Consider the following 14,738-nt stretch of genomic DNA (forward strand, 5'->3'; position numbering starts at 1 on the left):
TTGGGAAGCCATTAAGTTCACAGTGGCAATTAGGACTTCTTCAAAATATTGCTGGAGAGAGAGATTTAGAATAAGCACAAAGCAAATATAGCCTTCAAGATATTTGAAACAAAAGCTGCACTGAAACTAAAGCTACAACCCAGTTTGACTTTTGATTGGATGGAAATCCTCTTCACCTGAGCTGCCCGTTAGTATCTACAAGTTCTTTTATACATAATGTCTATTATGCAATTTTAAAAATTACATGACATAATAGGAAGCTGGACTGTGGTTCATAATCAAGAAGGATGGAAAGCATCCAACAGAAGTCGACCAAGAGATGACCCAAGTATTGGAAATAGTAGGCAAAGATTTTTAAATAACTATAATAATTATGGTAAAGAAAAAGAGGGAAAGGGTAAAGAAAATACATAAAAAGATATAAAATTTCAGCAGAGAAATGGAATGGTTTAAAAATAAGTGAATTTCTATAAAATAAAAATAAGACATCTGAAATTAAGAATTTGTTGGGTGAGCTTAATAGCACACTAGATCCAAAAAGGGAAAAAAAGTTCATGAATTCAAAGGCTATTCAACAGAAGATTTCCAAAATGAGGCATATAAAGGAACAATAATTAGAAAATAAAACAATATATCATTAGAAATATGTGGAACATCATCAAATGGTCTAACATATGTGTAATTGGAGATCAGGAAGAAAAGGAAAGAATAGGGAAGAAGCACCTTATGAGGAGATTATGTTGAGAAATTTCCAAACTGAATAAAGACAGTAACTCATGAATTGAAAAAGTCAGAAAATCCCGAACAGGATATGCACAAAGAAATCCACATTTAGGCAGACAACAATCAAACTGCTAAAACCAAAATATAAAGCCAGCCGGTAATCTGTATTTTTCTTTTCCTTTTCCCTGGAAGTCTCATGTGAGTCTCATAATTTCCTCGTTAACACTTTTGTAATAAAAAAGTTGTCTGGTTACAGGTCTTCAGAACACACTCAGTTTGCTAATTAAATGAAGGAATTGGTCTACTAATAAAATTTTTGATGCCATTTAAAGTTGAATCTTCTTCCCTCCCTCTGTTTAGAAGCACCAGTGTGGAAAAATGTCCATGGGCTAAAGGAGCTGTTGTGTGTGTGGAGAGGGAAGTAGCAAAGGACAGGAAAGGTCTTATTTAGTACAGTTATAACCTATGCTAGAGCTCTTTGGGCATGGTGAATGAATATTCAGAGCTAATTATTTCGTGGTGCACGTTGATGTTTTCTTGAAAAAATTCCCACCCAAATCATCTAACCTAAGTTCCCTCTCCCTTAGATAACTATCCCTCAGTTTCTACAGGTAATAGTATATCCCCTTTTCTTTCTTCTGGCCACAGCCTGTGTCTGGCTAGAAGCCCTCTTGGATAAAATCTCTTTAAATATTATCCTCAGACTGTCTCCTCCTTGGCTGCCCCCATCTTGTCCCCAGTACACACTCCTGCCTTCTTGTCAATGAAAACATATTTTGCTCCCAGGACAGCTTCATCTTAGCTCGCCAACAGACAGGCAGCTGCAACCACAACCATTTACTTTTAGTCTTCTTAGACATCGGAGAAATCCCAGTCTCTGTCATCTCATACTTCAGAACAAATATCAAACTCTCCAACTGGTCTCTCTCAAAGCCTTTCTCATAAAATCTCTAAACAAACAAACAAACAAACAAAATAATAAATAAATAAATCTCTTGATTACTTCATCTTCAGTCATTTATATCCTTAGTCTAGTTTCCAGGTTCCTTCTCTACAAGTATCTTCTCTCAACTAGTCTTTGTCACCAAGTATTTTGGTCCCACTTTAACACACTGTTCCTCAAGGAAACAGCCACTTAACCATAGAGGGTAATTAGTAAAATGTGCTCTGGGAGCACAAAAGAGAAGTTCTTAACCTAGACTAGGGAGTTCAGGAAAGACTTTTTTTGGAGAAGCCATATTTAAGATGAGACTTGTGGGATGAGTAATAGTTATCCAAACTAGTGAAAACACACACATGAAGGCCCAGAAACAAAACAGGATGCATTCAGGAACTGCAAGAAGTTCAGTATAGCTTGATCAGAGTGTGAGGAAGGGATGCGTAAGGATGAGCCTAGAAAAATAAGCAGAGATTCAATCGCCAAGCTTTTGCCAGTCATGATAAAATTTTAAATTTTATTCTCAGAGCAAGGGAGAGCCATTCCACATTTTTTTTTTCCCCTCAGAGAAATGGCATATTCTGATTTGCAATTTAGATGCCTTGGCTGCAATGTGGAGAATGAGTTTGGAGGTGGGTAGTGGAAAGAGACGGACAGAGCTGGCCTGGAGGCAGGGAGATGGCTAAGAGACCATTGCCAAATATAGGCAAGAAGAAACCACAGTGGTGGCAGAAGTGGTGGGGGGAAGTGATGGGTCCCAGAAGCATTTAGGAAGTGTGGTGGCTGGCTGGCTGTGGATGGTGAGGAAGAGGACAGATCCTATGATGCCTCACAGGTTTTCATTTTCTGCAACTGAGGGATGCCCTTCACTGAAGGGAGAAATCCTGGAGGAGCTGCAGGTTGGATGAGCCCCATGTCACACCACAGGTCTGAGTGCACCCGTGAAGTTTTCTCTGTCACTTCTGTTTACTCTGTTGACTCTTATTCAACCATCAAGTCTCAGTCCAGGTAATATTGCCTCCTGGCTTTTCCCACATCCCTGGATTTTTCTAAGAGCCCTTCCTCTCAAATTCCTCACTCACCTTTAGCCTGTCACCTTCTTCATTACTTCATTACTTCATTTCTTTAGTGATTTCATCTGTTTACAAATGACTGTCCTCCCAGCAGACCATGGGAGTCTTGAGGACATTATTGTATTCATTATTGCATACTTATCACCTAGCAAAATGCCTGGCAAATATCAGGCACTTAATCAGTGTTATTGAATAAAGTGGCCTTTTTAATCTTAAAACATTGAAACAGCAGCACAAATGCAAAAATACATACGATGAGATGTTTCTGGGTGAATACATTTCAGAAATGACCAGTATGGCAGACACCATCTCTATCACCACCATGATGAAGGCGCATTGCATCCTCATATGCAAATCGGGCACTATTAGCCTTCTGGGAAAGGTGGAACAAAAGGATTAAAAACAAAAGATACTCAAATGGGACTTTGTTCAAACTAGTATGTATTGGATGCCTGAACAAATGTCATATCCATTCTGAGTGTAGACCTTATGTTCTTTGTTAGACCAAACTGACTCTCATAAAATAGTCATGGGTTTTGTCAAAGGTCCCCCATGCAAAGTAAAGGATAGAAATAAGTGGCTATTTAACATGCACGCATCCATGCTGTATTACAGTGAAAACTTTAGAACTCTGTCCTAAAATGAAATGGTTAAAAAGAGGGACTCTGGGGCCATATGTCCTGTGATTAAATCCAGGCTTTTCCATTTACTGGCTGGGGGACCAAAGTATCTTATGCCTTCATTAGGCCATTGAAAAAATAAAGAAAGAAATGTTTACTTTACGGGTTGTTATGAATACAGTTTGAGTCATTGTATACAAATCCTTAGAATGGTGCATAATGTATGCATGTTACATTCTTTTCATTCTTCTTTTTGTCCTTGTTATGACTATGACTATTGCCCAGCATCACTTATCAGCCATTCAGATTGTTGTCAACATATATGTACTCTACTTAATAGTAATTAGAAATCTTAGAAGAATACTCATTTCAGATTCTCTTCTTTAAACAAATCCAGTACGTATGAAAAAAAACAGAAGATGGGTGCCTGGGGGGCTCAGTGGGTTAAGCATCTGACTTCAGCTCAGATCTTGACCCCAGGGCCCTGGGGTGGAGCCCTGCATTGGGCTCCCTTCTCTGCGGGGAGCCTGCTTCTCCCTCTGCCTCTGCCGGTTGCTCTCCCTGCTTGTGCTCTCTCCCTCTCTGCAAATAAATAAATAAAATCTTGAAAGAAAGGAAAAAAAGAAAGAAAGAAAAAAAGAAAGAAAGGGAAGAGAAGAATTGGAACAGTAAAGAATATCATCCAGTAAAGATTATCCAACCGCAGCTAGAGGTGCTCAGCGAGAGCAGTCAAAAGAATGATCAAACAAGGAAGGAAAACACAGTAGAATGACAATAGAGTCACACATCAGGGCGGCTGCAGAGTCACACAGCCAGTGCACCTCGGTGGTGCAATGACCTGGCTTAGTACCATGGTGTTGGCAAGGCCAAGACCTTTAGAAAAGGTTGGAGTGCATCAGTATGCCTGCTTACTCAAGCGGAGATACTCCACCAAAGTATTTCTGTCATGATTGAGTATAATTCTTGACCAGTGGTTGTTATAAAAGGTAAGCCTAACTATTTATCTGGAAAGTTGGCTCATTTTTCAATGGCTGAAGTATTTTGGAGAAAGAAAATCACTGAGAAACGTTTAAGATTACTTTCAGGAAAGAAGTCATCTATTCATCCAGATTTCATTTTTAAAATATGGTTAGCAGACTGCAGGATAAACGGGCAGTTGACACCAGAGCTTCGTTTCATTTTTGACATTTGCATTTACATTTGACATTTACTCTTTCTATACCCAATCCTAATGGAAATTGTGTAACTCGTCTGCAAAGGAATTTGTAAGAATATGGAATTTCTTAATATTTTCAAAGAGCCTTGTACTAAATTTTACCAACCATTTTGGACTAGGGGGAATTCACTGAGAACATCCACTGCCTTCAAAGGCAAATGTCTGTTGTTGACATTTTCAAGCCCAACATAGACAGAGGCTTGGTGGAGATGTCATAGAGTGGACTAATTATCAGATAGGTGGTTAATCTGGATAATCTTCAGGGTTGTTTCCAGTCCAGAGATACACATTAGCAACCTTAACAGGCCTTTCCAGGTGCTGTATGCTGAATTTTACAAAATGCTTTCAAATGAAAAATATCCCACATGAAACCATATGCATTTGTTCATTATCTACATCAGCACAGTCCAATAGAACATTCTGCCATGATGAAAATGTTCTATACTGGTGTGCAATATGGTAGCCACCAGGCAGGTATAGCTTTGAAATATTGGAAATATGGGTAATGCAACTAGAGGACTGAATTTCCTCAGTTCCCCATCAGTCACTGAGGCTGGTGGCTGCCATATTGAAAAGCACAGATCTATACCTACTTTTCATTATTTCTGATTTATATCTGCTTATTAGCAGTTTGCATTTAAAACATTGTTTCAGAGAAACGGGATCAGTGTTGCCCACTGAGGAAGCCTCAGTGAGTAGAGCTCTTGATAGAGCTAAGGAGAAAATTCAGTTCACTCCGATCTCAGAGCCTAGCACAGAGCCTGGCACAGAGTAGTGGTCAACAAATATTGTGCAAATTTATTTAAATTCCTTGCATCTCTTAATTTGAAATCAAACATTCACTTCATTCAATCTCATAGGCTTCTTTTCAAAACAGTACCCGTTTCTTATTTCATGTTCACTGTGCCAAAAGTCCAAGGATAATAAAAGTTCAAGAACTTCATGAACCAGCTCAGCACATGAACTCAGAGATTAGTCAACAGCTTAAACAAACAAGGCTGACCAGCTGGTCCCTGCTCTATTTTACCACAGTCTGGGACAGGGACAAAAGACAATTAGGAGAGGGCTTGCGAGTGTTTCTCTTGCCTCATCACCCATCCCCCTTATTCCCAACCCATCACTTTAATCTGTACAGCATTTGGTTAATGATAAATGAGATGGCGGCTGGTCCTGGGGACCCACAGCTGTACTCAGGATAATCTCTCTCTGTGGGACCCAGGTGAGCCCACATCATGCAGGGCCTCTCCCAGGGAGACTCAGCACGTGTGCCTCCCTGTGCTGCCCCCCATAGACCTGAGCCACGGGGGAGATCACTAGACTTGCATGGGTTCTCACTTTTTTGTTGTTTAATGTCCAAGGGGTGCAGCTCTGCAATACCAAGAAGAGTTTAGACAAATAAACACGATCAGGACACACTATAATTAATGGGCTCCACCACACAGCCAAACTGTCCAGCTTCATAGTTTTGGACTATTTTGGATTCACCATACAATTTTGCTTTTTTGGCAACTGCTCCATTTAGAAAGAGAACAAGGTCCAGTCCGGGCTGGGATTGAGGAGGTGGCTCACCCAGTACCTTCTGGAAGAGCGGAATCTTGTAGGCAATGTTTGCTGGTTGATTATCTCTACCCTCTCTCTCTGGTGTGAAGAGTTGGGGAGCCCAGACTTATAGGCAGGGAAGATTGGAGAATACATCTATTCCAGCATATTCCATGATCAGAATAAACAGGCTTTGTTATGATTGAATTGTGCACCCCCCCAAATTTGTATTTTTTTTTGAAGTCCCAACCCCCAGAATCTCAGAAAGTGACTGTATTTGGAGATAAAGTCTTTACAGAGATAATTAAGTTAGAATGAGGTCTAATATGACTGGGACTCATAAGAGAAATTTGGATACTAACACATATAAAGAAAAGACAATGCGAAGATAGAGGGGGAAGGCCACGTTCTACAAGACAAGGGAAGAAGCCTGGAAAAGACACTTCCCTCAGGGCCTCCAGAAGAAACAAACCTTCCCAACATTCTGATCTTAGACTCTGAGCCTCTAAAACTGTAAAAAAAAAACACAAAAAAACAAAAAGACCAACAAATTTCCATTTTTTAACCTAGCCTATGGTACATGTTACGGCATTCCTAAGCAAACTAATACAGGCTTTTTCCAGCTCCTTTTCTGTAGGGCCACAAACTTCTTAGGAGAGGTATGATCTCTTTACCTGTTAAGTTCTTCTACTATCTTGAACATAGAGTGGGAAGAAACATCAGGGCACTCCTCTGACTGGAGTAATTTTTCCTCCCCTAGATACTTTCATTCAAGATATAACAAGTAAAAACAGCAATTCATTGATCTCTCTCTCTCTCTTTCTACTCTCTCTTTTCCCATTGTCCAGAATGAATTGGTCTTTAGAGCCCCAGAAACCATTTCCAGGATCTAGCCTATCCCCAGGGAGGACAGGGAAGCTCAGGGAGGTTCACAAAGTACACAAAGCTGGCTTAGGAAAACCTAGCTGCCATGGAAAGTGGCTCTGATCCAAATAGTATTTTTTTAAGATCCATAGGAAGAAAATATGTTCTGTATAAACACACTCTTCTGTGTACTGTACCCAAATAGCCAAAATTATTAGTGAAATGAATGGTATTGCTTTTAATTTTACTCAGAAGATGAGATGTCTTTATTTTCTTTCCCATCACAAGTATGTGATCCCTTTTGCTATTCACTATTGTCATATTATTACCTCTGCATTAGAGTTTGCCATATATCAAGAGCCCTAAAGGCCACTACAGACCACTCTTGCCCTTTCCTGAGGCTTATCTTAGTCTGAATTTATACCCCTGAGAGAATTGGACCTCATGGATTGAGACTAGGGATCAGAGTCAAGTGCAAGGTAAGAAAACACTCATTTGGGTTATTTCCAGCTTTGTTATCTAAGTATGTCATTGAATCCACCAGCACCTAGCTAAATACTGGGAGACCCAAGCACCAGGGTCTGCACAATGTGTAGGAGGCCATAGGAGGAGTAGATCAACAGCAGCCTTCAGGGATTCCTCTGGCTGTAGGGTCCATTCTGAAAAGGGACTTGAATGGGGAAGGAGTGTGAAAATAGGGAATTATTAAGAGAGATTGGCCATTGGGACAGGTATTCAAGCACCTCCTTGGTAAAGCACTTGCCAGAAAAACCATGGCCGTTTCTTGTGGCAGCATTTAACTGTCCTTGCTCCATCTTCATAACTTAACAGATATTTAGAAGACAAAAGGTAGTCCATGGTCCAGATAACCCATTCATCAGATTCATTAATCCTTCCAGGAGAAAGGGGAGCACCTTTCTACATGACTGTCAGGGAGGAAGCGCCATACATTTTACGTGAGGAGCTCTTTTTGAGCATTTTTTTTTTAAGATTTTATTTATTTATTTGACAGACAAAGATGACAAGTAGGCAGAGAGGCAGGCAGAGAGAGAGGAGGAGGAAGCAGGCTCCCTGACAAACAGAGAGCCCGATGTGGGGCTTGATCCCAGGACCCTGAGATCATGACCTGAGCCGAAGGCAGAGGCTTTAACCCACTGAGCCACCCAGATGCCCCATCTTTTTAAGTATTTGAAAACAGTTTTCATCAATCCGTTCTTCTTATTGTGTATGGAGACAAGTGTTCACTAGACTTACTGTGGTGCTGATTTTGCAATATATAAATATATACAAATATCAAATCATAAGCAGTATACTTGAAACTAATATAATGTTATATGTCAATTATACTTCAATTAAAAAAAAACTGTCAAGGTCCTCAAAACCAAGGAAAGTCTGAGAAACAGTTACAGCAAAGAGTATCCTAAAGAGATAGGACAATAAATGTAGTGTGGTATCCTGGATGGGATCCCCAAACGTGAAAAGGACATCAGGTAAAAACCAAGGCAATCTGAATAAACCAAGGGCTTTAATGAATAATACTGTATTGGTGATGATTCATTAATTGTAACAGATGTGTCATGCTAATGTAAGATGTTAATAATAGGGGAAATTGAGTGAGGGGCATATGGGAACTCCCTAATATCTTCTCAGTTTTTCTGCAAATTTAGAACTTTTCTAAAAATGAAGTCTATTTTCAAAGAAGACATCCAGATGGCTAACAGACACATGAAAAGATGCTTAACATCACTCATTGTCAGGGAAATACAAATCAAAACCATGGTGAGATACCATTTCACACCTGTCAGAATGGCTAAAATCAATAACACAAGAACTAACAGGTATTGATGAGGTTGTGGAGAAAGAGGAACCCTCTGACACTGTTGGTGGGAATGCAAACTGGTGTGGCCACTCTGGAGAACAGAATGGAGTTTCCGTAAAAAGTTAAATATAGAACTACTCTACCATCCAGTAATTGTATTACTAGATATTGACCCAAAGGATACAAAAATTCTGATTCCAAGGGGTACATGCATCCCACTGTTTATAGCAGCGTTATCAACATTAGCCAACTTAGGGAAAGAGCCCAAATGTCCATTGACTGAAGAATGCATAAAGAAGACGTAGCATACATATACAATGGGATATTACTCAGCCATCAGAAAGAATGCCATTTGCAGCAACGTGAATGGAGCTAGAGTATTATGCTAAGTAAGTTAAGTCAGTCAGAGAAAGACAAATACCAAATGATTTCACTAATATGCAGAATTTAAGAAATAAAACAGATGAAAATAGGGGGGAAAAAAGGAAAATGAGGGTCAAACTAGAAAACAGACTATTAACATTAGAGAACAATCCGAGGGTTGCTGGACAGGAGGTGGATGGGGGATGAGCCAAATGGGTGATGGGTATTAAGGAGAACACTTGTGATGAGCACTGGGGATTGTATATAAGTGAAGAATCACTAAATTGTACTCCTGAAACCAATACTACACTGTGTGTTAACTGACTAGAACTTAAATAAAAACTTGAAATACACAAAATAAAAACAAAAACAAAATAAATATATACATATATAGATACATCACATTGTAATTTTAATTACTTTTCAATATTTTATTATAATATTTTAATTCAATATAAAAGCAATATACATCTATATAAAATTATTAAAATATAAATACTAAATTGAATATATTAAAATAGTATTATACAACAAAAATCAATGTAAATAATTTAACACAAAAATTATATACATAGATATAAATTATATGTACATATTTATATAAATATGTTTATATTATTTAGATCACACGTACATGCACATTTGTGTCCTTTTTTACTTGATATTATTCTAATATTCTTCATCAATAAATACTCTTTATAAATATCACCCTTATAAATAAAGTTTTGACCCTATTATTTTAGTCGTCATGTTTATTTTAACACACACAACTATTTGGTGACACTAAAAAGAAACAATTAAGCTTTGATTTTAAATTATTTGCATCAGATTATTATGTAAATTATTTATGGATCAGATAACTTTATCCTACCTTGAAACCCAGCCAGTTGCTAAAGTTCCTGGGGTGAGAGTCAAAGATAGGAAGAAGTAGGGTTCCAGGGATGATGTATGTGTTACATACATCACTTTTTTCTTTAACTTACGAATTCAGTAGCTTGTTCTTTAGGGCCATTAAGTATCTACAGTATCAAAGCAGCCACAACAAGGTGTCCTACTTTCCACTTTAATGAAAGTACTCCATAATCTACTTAGCCATTGCCCATTGCTGGACATTAATATTGTTTTCAACTTTTGACTCTCAAATGCAATAATATGGTGAATTTTACTGGTTATGGATCTTTTGCCGATTTCTGTGTTATGTCTTTAGGCTATATTCCTAGAAGAATTACTAGATGAAAAGGTAAAATTTTAGGCTCTTGATTTATGTATTAAGCTATAATTTATACTCCTTCAGCCAACATCATCTTCAAAGAGCACAACCTTTCATAATCTTAAAGTGTGCCATTCAACTTCCTCCTCAGCAAATCCAGTAACTTCTCTTTCTTTAAACTTTAAGCTTCTCTCAAAGGAGTGATAAAATCCTGTACTCCCAAGGAATGTATCATCTGTCTTGGATGGAGAAGCTTACATACTATAAGCCTCTTCAAATATGATGGAAGAGCCTTTGGAGTCTATTCTTCAAGGAAATCACACACAGCCTTCATAGACTGGTCTCAAATATATTCTGTCTCCAGACCTTGAACGGTTGCTCTCCCTATTTTAACAAGAAAGAAGGAAGGAAAGAGAGAAAAAGGGAAAGAAAAAAAGAAAAGAAAGCAAGAAAGAGAAAGAAATAGAAATAGAAGAGAGAGAAAGAAGAGGGAGGGAAGGAGGGAAGGAAGGAAGAAAGAAAAAAGGGAGGAAAGAAGAACACAGCGTAACCATAGACTAAACAAAAAAACTGGCATGATTGTACACAAATATACATATGAATACAGTGCGACTGGATATTTTAAATCCAGACCATATCAACTCCTATATATTTGCATCTATTAGTAGACATTTATTTCATTTATTTATTATTCAACAAATATGCAAACTAAGAGTCTGATACGTGCCAGGCACTGTGGTAGATGTGGGGCATACAGTGGCAAACAGCATAGACACAGCTTTTAGCCACATGGAGTTTAGTTTACGTGGATAAGTATGTGTAAGAGGCACCATGATGAAGTCAGACGGGGAAGCCTGTGGATAGCGCAGTGCAACCTGACCTTCCCATTGCCAGCCCAGCCAGCCTCACTCCCAAGCCCTCCCACACTCTCAGGAGAGAAGTCTTTGGGAGTTTATTTTACTGTTCTGTGCTTTGCATGGTGCAGAGAACAATCAGAGAGGCAAAGCCCTGGATTTAACTGCGACAGCAAATCTGGAACGAGGAGCGGAGATGGCCCTCTGTAGCCCCTTTCAGTCCTGCATTCAATGCTTCCATGAAGGTAGACTGTAAACAGGTAAATAGGAAAACTCATCACCACCCAACCTCCTATCTGCAAGGCCAGACTGGCAGATTTCCTGTGCACATAAAGCCTCCTCACTGTGTGTCTCAGGCAGGTTTTCTTTGCAGAGCAACGGACCAAATCCTGGGGCTCTGGTACGAGCCCAGAACTTCACGGACCCCGGTGATCCTGAGCATGTCTGCTCATAGTGCTCGTCTTCCACGGGTGTTTTCTGTACGTTTCTTTGCTTGTCTGTTTGTCTGTTCGTTTGTCTTCACTCCAAATCTTTAGCAATTCAACAATAAACATCAGAAACCTAACTCCACTCAAAACATTCACAAATGCATTGCAACCATGCTAATGGCATTGAAGCGAAGGAAGTGGGGTGGGGGGAAAGCAGGGTGTTGGTGGGTGTTCCCAGTTCCTATGGTCACAGTCTTAGCCACAGCCTTAAAACAGACGGTATCGGGTTCTCAGCTAGCCCCCTCGGCGGGAAGAGCTGGGAGTTTCTGACCTCCTTTGGGGTTAAGGCTGCTGGTCTCAGTCTGTGCGTAAGCGAGTGGTCACAGTCCTTAATTGCAAAGGGGAAGTGGTCAGAAAACACACTCTGTCCTGGCGAGATTGATAACTTGTAAGATATCTTGGAAAGGCGCCAGGAAGTAACAATGAGGTTGTATGTGAAACTAAATATACATGCATCACTTGCATGTTTGCTTATAATTTCCAACATAGTCTGAAAAGAAAAAACAGCAGAAGAAAAGGAGTTTGAGATGGAGCCCATAACAGAAGCCAGTAACGTTCTCTGCAGTTTCCTTTCTTTGGTGAAGAGAACACTTCAAAATAGTAACAGTTAACATTAAATCCAACCCTGACTTTGTCCTGGTTACTGGACAATGCACTTTCTATGTATGACTCGGTTAATTATCATAACAGTCCTCCAAAAAATAGCCCTTTGTCCCCATTTTACAGACAATGAAACTGAGGCCCAGAACGTTAAGTCACATCCCAAATCCCTAACACCTAAAAAGGCATAAGGACTTGTCCCCAGCCAGATGATTCCAGGTTCCATGCACTTAACAATTACAACCTGTTGCCATTTAGAGATGAATAATTTCCATCACGTTCAAAAAGAATTTATCCCAGTGAGAAAGATGTAAATTTTGGATCATGCTGCTAATGAAGTTGTTGCTGTCACGACCAAGGTACAGGGATCAGGACTGGTGTTACACTGGACAGTCACCCTCAGTGAGACCCATGAACTGGGAAGCATATTTCATTTGTGCTGCCTTCACATTTCTTAAGAAGAAAGCAATTTAGAGAAAAGAAATAGACTTTGACCATCTGCAGCTTCCAATCTGAGATCGCGCGTTCCTTCCTCCTTCCGATGGGACCCTCTGTGTGACCTGAGCTGCCATTTTGTCTCCTGACATAAGGCGGAGGAATTGTTGCTGTATGCAGAATCTGCTGTATTATCAACTCCTAGAGTTCAAAGTGGTTCCGTCTAGAAACAGAATAAAACCTTGTAAGTGAGTAGACAATGAAATTGAGACCACAAAGCACACTTAGCGATCATAAGCCCACGCTTTGTCTTCCAGGAAAAACATAAGAAAGAGTTTCCCTGCCCTTACGAGCTGGCTCTGTCTAAAATGAAAGCCCGGGACAGGGCTCCTGTTCTTTGCTTCTTATTCCTGACGGTTAGTGGGGATTTTTGGAGCCTGTTTGGAAGGCTTCAGTGAGGTATCCTGGAGATGCATTAGAATCTATCAGAAACTTAGTGAATACCAACTATATAAAGAAGATCATTCTAGATATTGTTGGAGGACGCATAGAAATTGAAAAGACAAAAGTCCCATCTCCCAAGAGCTCATGGGGATAACAGTCATAATTATCTCCATTTGAAGGCAGGCTGGGAAATAGGCCTCAGGACTTTGAGTAAGAGGAGAAATAATTCTACTGGAGGGAAGGGAGACATGTCTTTGGGGAATGTGAGGTTTGATTAACTTTGCAAGTGAGTAGGATATCAGTAGACGAACAAGGGAAAAGAAGGTAGTTTCAGGTCGAGGAAACCCCTAGAGTTAAAGCCCAGGTGTGAGGGAATACTGGGCCAAACCTGGCTGCAGGGGGCGAGCCAGGCTGGGGGTGAGCCCGGAGTGTGTCTGTGAGTACATGTGCCTGCATGGGGGGACTAAAGTCCTGGGCCTCTAGGGAGGCCTGGAAACAGGCCAGGGCGATGCTGTGAGAGGAATTGCATTAGCAACTTTCTTCTGCACGTCAAGACATGGCATTTGGATGTGATAGTCATCCAAATTTCTGAACAGTGGAATGACTCAATCAGGACGGTAGGGAACCTTGAAATGGCTTCAGAAAGTGCACCCCATTTACAGTCATGTTGACCCTATGCATATCAGGCCGAAAGGATGACAAGGGCAAAAGTGTCCTTGAAATCTGTTTTTGGCTCCAGTGTGAGCCTACCACAGACTAAGACAGATGGACAGGGTTGGTTTGGCCCTGGCTTCTCCCTGGGGGATAATAATATATTCAATATTTCACCAAGGGGCGCATGGGTGGCTCAATGGCTTAAGCATCCAACCCTTGGTTTTGGCTCAGGTCATGATCTCAGGGTCAGGAGCTCAAGTCCTGTGTTGGGGTCCATGCCATGTGTGTAGCCTGCTTAGGATTCTCTCCCTCCCTCTCCCTCTTCTCCCTTACCAATCTCTCTCCCCCCCACCAAAAAAATTAAAAATTAAAAAAATTCTTAAATATTTCACCAATACACCAATAGTAATACATAGCAGACAAGTAGTTACTGCGTGATATTATTAAAATTATCTAGCAACCACTAACCCCATGTGATGGACTCATCCAGTTTCATGGAGCAAGACGCCCAGGAAGAGATTCTATTACTACTCGGTAGGGACTGTAGGGTATGGTGTTAAGCAGAGCCCACATTTTAGACTCAGACACCAAAGTTCACGCATGAGCTATGGACCCCATTCTCTGGCTGATCCTTGGCAAATTGCATGACTTGAGTGAATTTGTCTGCTAGGACTACCATAACAAGTATCACAGACAGGACGGCTGAAACAGAAACGTATCATCTCACATTTCTGGAAGTCCCAGATCAAAGTGTCAGTGTGGCTGTTTTGGGTTTTTTGTTTTGTTTTGTTTTGTTTTTTTGTCTTTTTTTTTTTTTTTTTTTTTTCCTGAAGGCTGTGAGGGAAAAGTCTCTCCAGGCCTCTCTCTTTGGCATATAGATGGCGGTCCTCACCTTCACA

Source organism: Meles meles, chromosome 14, assembly GCF_922984935.1.
Source record: "Meles meles chromosome 14, mMelMel3.1 paternal haplotype, whole genome shotgun sequence".
Classification (NCBI taxonomy): domain Eukaryota; kingdom Metazoa; phylum Chordata; class Mammalia; order Carnivora; family Mustelidae; genus Meles; species Meles meles.